The sequence below is a fragment of the Taudactylus pleione genome, unplaced genomic scaffold, assembly GCF_031769625.1.
Source record: "Taudactylus pleione unplaced genomic scaffold, aTauple2 ptg000173l, whole genome shotgun sequence".
Taxonomy (NCBI): Eukaryota; Metazoa; Chordata; class Amphibia; order Anura; family Myobatrachidae; genus Taudactylus; species Taudactylus pleione.
Genome location: NW_028284575.1, coordinates 1,204,024 through 1,215,539, shown reverse-complemented (window position 1 = coordinate 1,215,539; position 11,516 = coordinate 1,204,024).

The window sequence follows — 11,516 nt, the reverse complement described above, 5'->3', positions numbered from 1 at the left end:
CAAGGGTTTGCCGTATAGATGGACAACGGAAGGGAAGAATCGTATAGATCAGGGGTGGGGAACCTTTTTTCTGCCGAGGGCCATTTGTAAATATAATATAAAAAAAATTGCGGGCTCGGTGGCAGGCCACACCCCCTCCAGTGATGTCACATGAGGCGGGGCCCCAATCGCCAGTGATTACAGAAATTCCTGGAGCATCTTGAGGATGCTCCGTGAAAGCTGTAAGGGCAGCGGTGTGACTGTCTGAAGCGTCCTAAGGATGTTCCAGGCGGTACTGCTGCACAGATTCTGGCTGCAGGGGGCCATTCTAGGCACACTGCTAATCAGATGAGGCTAGCAGAAAAAAGCTAAGAGGGCCAGACCAAAGTATTCCGTGGGCCTTATATGGCCCTGGGCCTGATGTTCCCCATCCCTGGTATAGATGAAGAAGTGTTTACACAATCCCATCACTTAATCCCTTTTTGATGGTTCGTGACCATCAGTACAGTAGTGCACATTCGCTGGCGGCACAGCTGCTTTCTGTACATGTGCAAATGTGCACAGCCGCCAGGTCAGGTGTTCTCCGTGTGGTGTATAATACCAGCAAGATCGGGAGAACATACATCGATTCGAAAAGAAGTATGCAATGATGGCAACCATTATCATCGCATTGGTCGTCTGTGCTGTAGATATAAACTGACTTATCTGCAGTTAATTACTTAGAAAATAAATGATACAGAGGGTCTCACTTGCTATTGGCCTCAAAAGTTTTCCTTATAACTTTTAAAGAAATTGACATCATTTAGTGAAATGTGACACAAACATACATTGGTCTAAGAAATATGAGGACATTACGGAAGGTTTTAATCAATATATTGGCAGTCACAGCCTCAATTTCCCGCTGAATGTTTTCTCTCGGTGCCATGAGACACGATGAATGTGGACGCCACAGTACACCAGTGAGGTGAGGCAGAGCCTCTCCTGTCACACTTAGGTATACTCCAGAATTGTGACTATAACAATCATAAAAACATTTTACAGAAAATATTATACATATCTTCTTTGTATTATTCTAATTATATATATGGTGCAAACTCTGGAGTAAAAATTGTATGGCAGGTGAGGCACTGCCTCCCTTTTCTGCACATCCCTAATCAAAACACACCAAACTTCCAGCACTATATCAAACGGTATCCAATCGGGTAACCGGCTGACGTAAGCCCGACAGCCGGCTTCCCGATTGCTTTATCCCGGCAAGGGTTAAATGACTGGCGTCTAAATCTAGATGCCTGTAATTTTTCCAACCCCGGGAGACCAGCGCCCGGCATCCCGATCGAAGGGATGCCGGGCGCCGCAAGCGGACAGCCGCGGGGGGGGGGGGTTAGGTTTAGGGCACCCGGGGAGGACTTAGGGTTAGGCACCCCCCCGGGAGGGTTAGGGTTAGGCAGCGGGGAAGGGGGGGTTAGGGTTAGGCAGCGGGGAAGGGGTGGGGTTAGGTTTAGGCACTTACAGGGGGGATTAGGGTTAGGCACAGGGGGGGAGGTTAGGGTTAGGCACCCCTTAGGGGGGTTAGGTTAGGTTAGTTTGTACTTACCTAGGGACCATCGGGATTTCCAGCGCTGTCGGGCTGCCGCTGCCGGGATCTCTGCATCTGTCGGACTGACGCTGCCGGGAATCGAACTGCTGGCCATGCGTCAGCCAGTATTTCATACCGATTCCATATCAAACAGACAGGCATGCCAGCATTTCGCCAACCACACCCCTGTCACCACCCCCAAACGCTCACTACCAGTCAAAAGCTCTGCGATGGGGCTCCATGATTGCAGTGCGATCGCAGTGGTGTCTATGCATACGCATGTGCAGTAAGCAACCATCGCCCGTCTGTGTACGATTTAGCAATAGCGATCCTTAATGAATCAGGCCCTTAGTAATAACGATATCTGTGGCGAAGCGACTAAGTCACACCAGGAGTCTAACACCATATGGTGCAAAAACGTTAGGTGTATGAGGACACATCTGTCTGTATATACACTCAGCAAACCAGCACACCTCCTGCTTAAAGGGATATTTAAATATAATTATAAATTGCCCGTTTTTGAGGGTTAGTTTTGTTGGAAATGATGTGTGTGCAGGTGATGATATTGCAGAGATATGTAGGCACACACCAGCAGGTGACTGAACAGCCCAGTTACTTAATCAGGGGATTTGGTTTATACCAGAGGTTCCCAAGCACGGTCCTCAAGTCTCCCCAACAGTTCAGTTTTTAGAGATATCCATGGTTGAGCACAGGTGGTTAAATCAAATTAAGTGAGGCGCTAATTAAGTCACCTGTGGTCATGCATGGATATCTCTAAAACCTGAACTGTTGGGGAGCCTTGAGGACCGCGTTTATACAGTAGGTACAACCGTACTCACTGTTACATGCACACTGCACACTACTCCCCCGGAAGAGTAGGTGGATCTCTCGAACCCCGTCCTCTTCCTAGTGAATTGGGAAGGATGGGAAGATAATATCGGGAATCACCAGTCCACAGGGAGGGGCGGGGCTAAAATTACAATCTAGTCATTTTAGCTCTGCCCCCTCCCCACGGACCCACGATTCACGACACTTTAATGATGTAGAGTCCTTCCCCATCCTCTAAAGTTGTATGATGCATCTACTTTACAGGCGTCTCTCAGAGAGTAGGCTTTTAAAGTAGACTAGTATGGCACATTGGGTAATGGAGCAGAGCAGGGTTCTATACAGCTCACCAGCAGGTTAGTGTATGTTGCAAATGGGTGGCAGTGCAGTGATCTGGGACAGAGTTACTCAGGTATACAGTGGGGTCTCTCACAAGCTAAGCAAAAGCCTTGTCTCCCACCATGTCACTCTTACACGGTAAAGAAACAAGATGGCCCTTGCACATGCTTAGTAGTAATCTCGGCAGGCTGCAGAATCACAGAAGGCCATGGGACTAAACAAGCTGAAATATGCTGGACAGTCAACACAGGGAAGGGCAGGAGAGTGATACAGTAACGGATCGTGACAGCAACATAATGCCGGAAATCTCAGCAAACCGTCCTGGGGGTGTGGTCATGATGATGTCATTCATATTGACATCCCACAGTACCCCTCCAACCTGGACCTCCCCCGATCGCCCCAAGAGTAAATCAGTGAAGTGAGTGAATGCGATTCAGAGGCGCTCTGAATCAGGGCGTTTTTTCTTTTTTGTTTCGGCCTCCAGGCTGCTCGCAAAGCTGTGGGTGACCCGCCACAGCTAGTGCGAGCGGCCTTGCGATGGTTGCGATGAGACCCTGCGGGAGGGTCTTGGCTCCCGCAAGCCCGAGTGGACTTCCTGCTCATCACGAGTGATGTCAGTAGGGCCGCCCACAAACGCCAGGCGTTCCTAAGGGAACGCCTGCGTTTGTGCAGCCTCCCCCCCTCCCCGCCTACAAAACGGGGCGAGCTGTCAATCAGCATCGACAGCCGCCCCGTCCTGTAGTGAGCCCTGGAGCTGCCGTCGCTCGCTGGGGCTCGCGCATGCGCACGCCGGAGGCGGCGCATGCGCAGTGAGGGAACATCAACCCACTTGCTAGCGCTGTGCGCTTGCAAGCGGGTCTGAATCAGGCCCTGTGCCTTTATTCTACTGTAGGTGCTGAATTTGGGTGAACAGTTATCTAACGTCTAATATAGATCAAGGTCCACATGGTATCTTGAGATAAGTTATCAAAGTGACAGAGACCTGAAGAGGTTATTAAAGGTTATTAACACAGAGCAGGATAACTTACTACAGAGAGGGGATTATGGACCTGATAATAAGTCCTAATGATAGTAAGAGACTGACTAACAATTACAAGTTTCGGTGATACTGAAATGTAAACAGAACCTTTAGGGGCCTATTTACTAATTATGGTGTTTTAGGGCCTGATTCAGACCCGATCGCAAGCGCTGTGCACTCGCAACCGGGTTGATGGTGGCCCAGAGCGCATGCGCACGACAGTGCAGGCTCCGTCGTGCGCATGCGCGAGATCCGGATACCGACGGGCACTTCGTCGCTCCGGGTCTCGCAACAAAGGGGGCGTGCTGTCGATGTTGAGTGACATCACACCCCCTTTGGTGGGCGGGCCGGGGGAGTAGCTGCCCAAACGGAGACGTTCCCATGTGAACGCCTCCGTCTGGGGCCGGCCCCACTGACATCACGAGTGATGTCAGTGGGAGAGATTCCGGCTCTGTTAGAGCCGAAATCTCTCTGGGGCTTGCGGCAACGAGACCCTACCACAAGGGTCTCGTCGAAAGCCCGATGGTCGCGATGGTCTTCCTGGCCGCTCGCTATAGCTGTGGGTGGTCACCCACAGCTATGCGAGCGGCCAGGAGGCCGTTCAAAAAAAAAAAATAGCCCGGCCCTGATTCAGAGCGAGTGCTCTGTCAGAGTGAGCGGCTCTGAATTAGGGCCTTAGACCTGATCATTATAATTCCATATCACAGCTTATTGCGGCAATAAGAAATGAAGGATCGCCCGATATTAGCAGTTTTCACATGCCGTGACGCAGGCCCCGATAGGAGCTGTTACTGCAATGTGTATGTTAGTAAATTGTTCGCTAATGCGATCCCGTCAGTAAATCGGCTTAAAACCTCTAGGATTTCAAACCCAAGGCTTAGCACATTGGGTCTGATTCAGCAAGGATCGCAACTGCAATTACGGGAGTGGCACCCGATTTGTGGGCCGAATCGGGAGGGTATTCAAGTACGTAGTAAATGTGAGTATACAGAGCAATGTTTACTTATTTTCACCCTATAATCTGTCTAGTTAGCTCAGTATTTCCCTACTTCAGTCTTCAAGGACCGCTAACAGCGCATGTTTAAAAGGGGATATAGTCAGTATCCCGGCGGCCGCGGTGCCGACAATGATATTACCGGTGCCGGAATTCCCGACGCCTATCACAATCCCGGCGCTGACATCCCGATCACCGGTAAGTAGCAGGTTGAGGGGGAAGGTTAGGGTGCAGGATTAGGCGCTATACCTTTCCCCTTCTGTGTCACACCTTTCTGTCTGCCCCTCCCCTTTAGAATGTAAGCTCTCACGAGCAGGGACCTCTTCCCCTCATGTGCTTCTCCTTACACTTTCTTCTACTCCTTACTCCCCATAAGGGCACCCAACACGTCTCTGCCAACTCCCTGCTGCTTATTGTGTTTTAATCACTATTGCAGCAATGTATATAATGTCCTTCACTTGTTTTTTTTTGTTCACTTATTAGTTTTATGTACTATGTAAGGCGCTGCGGAATACTTGTGGCGCCATATAAATAAAGGATAAATAAATAAAAATACCTATGCACCAACTAGATTGGTAAAACATGCACTGTTAGGGGTCCCAAGGATAGGAGTTGGGAAACACCAAGGGGCTAACTGCACTGAAAATTACACACCTATACTTCAGCCACTAGCATATCTATAATGGGTGCAGGGTGAGCAGTGCCTGGGTCCGGGGGAGCCCACACTGCATAGTAGGCGCGGTGGCCATTTTCCCGGAGACTTGTGCATGCACAGTAGATGGTGTCCCTGGTAACAAGGTGCGGGCGCCATGTTACCGGAGACCTGTGCATGTGCACAATGCCAGTCTACTGCATCACAGAGAGGAGGGGGCCCGTACGGATTAGGATTAGTCTGCACACCGGCCCCCTCCTCTCTTAAACCTCAGCAGCACCATGCTCTTCAGTTCTCCACCCATGTGGTAGGGATTGGGCTCAATATTCTGCAATGGACATAAAGTACATACTGTAGATACATTAATAACACAGTACAATACAAGCAATGTAAACACGGGCAGATCAAGTTTCTAAAAATGAAAAGTGGTGGTGTTACCCATAGCGACCAATCAGATTATACCTATCATTTCTCTATTGCATCCTACAAAAATGATAGACACAATCTGATTGGTTGCTATGTCCAGCACCATCACTTGTCTGATTTAGAAGCCTTAGTAAATCTTCCCCCTCCCCAACGCCACCAGGTTGAACAAGAAGGGGTGTCCAGCTGGCTAAACCCTTGCTTACAAGTTCATCATTAGCCCTTTTTCCAAGCAGTAATTGTGGCGACTCTGTGAATGGTCCAAAATACTAATGTATATTTAGATACTAGTGTGTGGGGGAGGTGGGAATATGATTCAAGTCATCATGGTGTCAATATTAAAATGAACCTCTATATACCCCTGCCTGTACCTTCTAAAATCCTTCCTATAAACCTCTAAGGATGACGCTAATTTGCGTACGCAGTCATACAGTAAATAGAGACTCCAGACTTAGAACATGTGGTTCCAAAGCACAAAGTATTATTCAAGTAAAAAGTACAGTCAGTTACACGCTATGATCTGTGTACAATTTAGCGCAAAGGAATTATACAGACCCAAGTACAGTATACATACGCAGCGCCTCTGGACCAGATCCCGGCATTCAGAAAGAAAACCTCCGTCAATCAGCATTCAGCAAGAAGACTAAAGACCCAGTGTTTGAGCACACATGTTTATACCCCCCCAGAATAGACAGGACAATAGAGAAGTTTCTTGCTTATGCCATTGGTTCCCAGGGGAGAAGCATATGTTACAGTGCATTTAACAGACTGGTTCAAATAGACTCGCCCAGCCTCTAACAACTGAGGGTCTTTTTCCTCCCGCCCCCCCATGCTGCATCCTAACAGTTGTTCATAAAATATACATTTAGTTGCTTGTAGTTTCTGCGGTCCATAACTTGAGAATACCTGAATTCTGTTGAAAGAGTATGCATCAGTACGAACCCAAACACGGCTGTCTTAACATGTATAAAACCTTAGTTATCAAATATCTTTATTTCACAGCATTTAAACTAACTGAACCAACTTAAATCATATACTTTAAAGCTTATTAAATCTTATGCGTGAATATGTAATGTGTGAGTATTCGGGGTTTGATATAAAGACCTATTAATGTGTGTATGAGGAAGGGTGCACTTAACCCTCACTGAGTGAACATCTTAGCAGTGTGACATGCTGAGCCAGATAGTTCCACATGCCCACTCTGTCAGCAGTCCCCCCCACCTGTAACAGGTTAGTCTCTTGTGTGAAATGCAAATAGCCCAGCTACAAGAGACAGACCTAAGATGACACTCTAGTCTTTGAAATCATGTCATTGCAGGAAGCTTGCTAATGTAAGGTGTGTATTCTAGCCGGACCATCTGGAGTGAGAGCAGACGTTATTCCAGGAAGCTTATCTACACAGGCTAGTTGTCACTTGGCCATTTGCTTTATTCAGCTAATGCAATCAATATAGGGCGGTCCGCACACGGTGCAATCGGATGGCCGACCGCCCGATATGCCGGCTTTCTGCTCCCTCACCCGCATAGCAATGCATGGGATCGCACATTGCATCCCCTGATCGAATGGTCCTGCAGAAAGATCAGGGGGTGCGATGTACCACCCCACGGGAGCGCGCTTGGCCCGAAATCAGGGCCATACACGGTGCGATACAGCAGGCAAATCGCACCAATCAGTTGGATCGCCTGCTTTATCGCACCGTGTATGGGGGGCCCTAAGGCAGTGGGAGGGCGGGGCTATATATTTGCAGCAAATCATGTGAACAAGTCACTGCGGTTGGATGATCTGCTCTCCCGGGAATCTAGGAGACCTTTCCGAAATTCGGGGGTCTTACATATGTTCTGAGAGTAGGTAAGCTTGCATATATCCTGATTTTCAAGCCACCGCCATTTCCCCGGTTCCTTTACTGGGGAAGAACCCAGATATCATGTGACCAAGCACTATGAGATATCTCCCAGTGTATGGCCACAATATCTGCTGGTGTCAGGCTGTAGATAAAATGTCTGCTGACCTGTCTATGTATGCCCTGCATAACAACTGAAATCCTACATGCACAGGGCGGAATTTAATTGTTTTCTTGCGCCGATCTCCCATCTAAAGTGACAGGAGATCGCGGGGCGAGATTCAATTGATTAGACTATCGCGCCCGATGAGCTCGGGTTTAGCCGCGTAAAACGGCTATACCCGAACAAAGTGCTGGACACGATCGCAAAAAGTACCGTTTGGGTGCCCAAACAGGTAACTTTTTGCGAATTTCAGCTCACACCCCTGCCCCCCAGGAAGGCATATCTAGGAGCAACAAATGAATAACTCTGTCAGACGTGTAGGTGGCTGCAAACAGTTGAATTCCGCCCATATACTTCAGTATTGTATATTGTATGCATATCTTATACCTGATATCCAGTATACATATTCCTATATCCTATTATCCAATAATATCCTATTATTATTACCAGTTATTTATATAGCGCACACATATTCCGCAGCGTTTTACAGAGAATATTCGACCATTCACATCCGTTCCTGCCCCAGTGGAGCTTACAATCTATGGGCCTGATTCAGACCCACTCGCGAGCGGCTGTCCGCTCGCAAGTGGGTCGATGTTATGGACTGAGCATGCGCACGACGGAGGGAGCTCCGTCGTGCGCATGCGCCAGACGCGACGAGCGAAGGAAAGTCCTTCGCTCGTTGTGTCCGATCAAAGGGGGCGTGCTGTCAATGTTGATTGACAGCACGCCCCCTTTGGTGGGCGTGCCGGGGGCGTGCCTCCCTGACGGGGGCGTTCCCACGGGAACGCCTCCCGTCAGAAGCCGGCCCACTGACATCACTAGTGATGTCAGTGGGAGTGATTTTGGCTCTGATAGAGCCAAAATCACTCCGGAGCTTGCGGTTGAAAACCTCAACCGCAGGCTCCGACTCGCAATTTCGATGGTCGCGATGGTCTCGACCATCGCGGCCATCACAATGCACGCTCGTATAGCCTGTGGGTGGTGACCCACAGCTATACGAGCGTCCAGGAGGACGCTCCATGAAAATGGAGCCCGGCCCTCATTCAGAGCGTGCGCTCTGCTCAGAGCGTACGGCTCTGAATGAGGGCCTATATTCCCTACCACATGCTCACATACATACATACACACTAGGGGTAATTTTATTAGGAGCCAATTAACCTACCAGTATATTTTGGGAGTGTGGGAGGAAACCGGAGCACCCAGAGGAAACCCACGCAAGCACAGGGAGAATATACAAACTCCACACAGTTAGGGCCGTAGTGGGTAGTGAACCAACAACCTCAGTGCTGTGAGGCAGTAATGCTAACCATTACACCATCTGTGCTGCCCCATATGCTATACCCGATATCCAGTATACATATCCTATACATATTGTGGCCGGAGGCTGGCCCCACGTGTATAATGGCGGCTGTGGCACTGAAGGGGTTAACCCCAGTGCTGCGGCGCCATTTTTAAACACCCAAATAGGCGCTAGGCACCATGTGTTTAATGTTGCCGGGCGCTACCGCCGGGAAGATCTGTGTAGCTGCCGCGGTTCAGGGAGGGACCACGGCAGCCTACTGTGTGCCCGCTGGGGGCCGGCTCTTAGCGCCGCTGCTGCCAGAAACTGGCTCCGGCGGCCGTGGCGCTTAGCGTTAACCCCCGGTGTGCCACACCGGGGGGAGAACAAGGGAGCCGCTCAGCGCTTCCCGCCGGAGGCGGGGAGCTCCGCTCCCGGCGCTCCGACTGTACACTGGCCGCTGACTGCTGCAGATGGGAGCAGGGCTCCCAGCCCGCCAGCACTCCAGAGTGGCAGGACGCCTCTGCAGCCGGGACAAGCTTGTCCCGGACTGCAAAGGCACAAGCCGCTGTGGTGGCACAGGGACTTAACCCCTGGTGTGCCACACCGGGGAATGACGGGGGCAAGGGAGACGCTCTGCGGCTCCAAGCTGGAGACCAGGAGCGGAGGCTCCTGGTGCTCCAGCAATCCAGCCTCCCAGATGGATGCGGTGCACGCTGACCCCTGGAGGCAGGGAGCCTAGCTCCGGGCTCACCAGCACAACGGGCAGCGTGGCCAGCAGTTTAACCCTCTGTGCACTGCACCGAGTGGGAGACTGAGGTAGCCTGGCACTGGGGGTCAGGAGCGCTGGCTCCTGGTGCCCCAGGGCAGCAAGAAGGGAGCAGCAGCTGAGTGCTGCTGAACAAAGATACATCTGCTGCAGCCAGGGCATGGTCCCAGGCTGCAGAGCTAAGAGCCCGGTACTGGGGACTGAGAGATCAGCTCTCAGTATCCCAGCACTGCAGGGCTGATTTAGTAAAGCCCAGCGCTGAGCGCTGGGCACAGTTAAAAGCACATCCCTAGGTACATGTGGTTAAATTAAATGTATAATATGAAATGCATGTATGTTAAATGTATAATTTAAGGAAAAGTGCACTTACCTGTGGTCTGTGAAGGTCCAGGGGGATCCGGAGCGCTCTGTGGGCTGCTGGGTCCCCCAGTCTCTTCCCTAGGGGAATAAAATGTCCTCCTATGCAGCCTCATGCCTGGAAGTGTTATGAGGGGGTGCATAGGAAGCTGGTAAGGCAGCCAGCTAAATGTGGTATGGAGCTCCAAATGAGCTTCCCTTCTGTGGCCAGGAAACCGTGCCCAGGGACCCGGCTTGCCCACCTCTGGAGCTCAGATTCAGGCAAGGCTAGCAAGCTTGGTCCCTTAGCAGATTCCTGGAAGTCCGTTTTTGGAGGGAGATCCTTATCTTCCCAGGCTGTGTCCAGACGGAGCGGAGCCATGGGCGTTGCCCAGCTCCGAGGGTGAGCCCAGGCACAGGGGAGTCACCACTCCCCCTTGCCATAAGGGACAATGTTAAATGTGCATGTGGCTAGCACATGCACAGCTCATGCACTTATGATGATTGGTTGGAAACCACAGGGCGGGCTTACCCCCTGTGGAAGTGTGTATTAGAGTGGCATAAAAAGAGGGCCTGTGAGCCCTGTATGCAGGGCCGCCATCAGGGGGGGACCGCCGGGACTGGAGTCCCGGGCCCGGACACACGGGGGCCCGCCCGCTCCTACCCCAGTAGCGTTAAGACCCCCCCATCCACCAGCGGACCACAAAGGCAGCCAGGGACAGACTGGGCTGGGGGCATGCAGGCAGAGGCCATTCCGATTGTGTTTATAAATACAGTTAGAGCGGTCGGGCAGCATAATACTGCCTGTCACTGACACTCACCACTACACGCAGCACCCGGCGGCCGGCAGCTCTATTTCGCTATGCGATGCTGATTGGTTAATGGCTCCAGCCATCCACCAATCACAGTGATAGGATGTATTCATGCACTGATTGGTGGATGGCTGAAACTATCCACCAATCACAGCGCAGGCGGCTGTGTGGTACTGTATTCAGGAATCAGGAGGACTATCATGAGATGGCAGGGCCAACCACAGGCAGCCAGGTGAGGATTAAAATAGATATTTTAATATTTAACAAGAGGTGAGGAGAAAAGTGTGGGGGTTTTAATCAGCGAGTGGGGGCATTGTAGTCTTGGGACATGTTTTTCAGTGATGGATGACAAATTGATTATGGATTTGATGTTTAAGAAAGGAGAGGGACTCTGATTTGGGGTGTGATTTCTCATGATGGAGTATGGGTGTGTGTGTGTGTATATATATATATATATATATATATAACTGAAGGGCGAATATAGAAACCGCTCCCGACAAAATTTGCA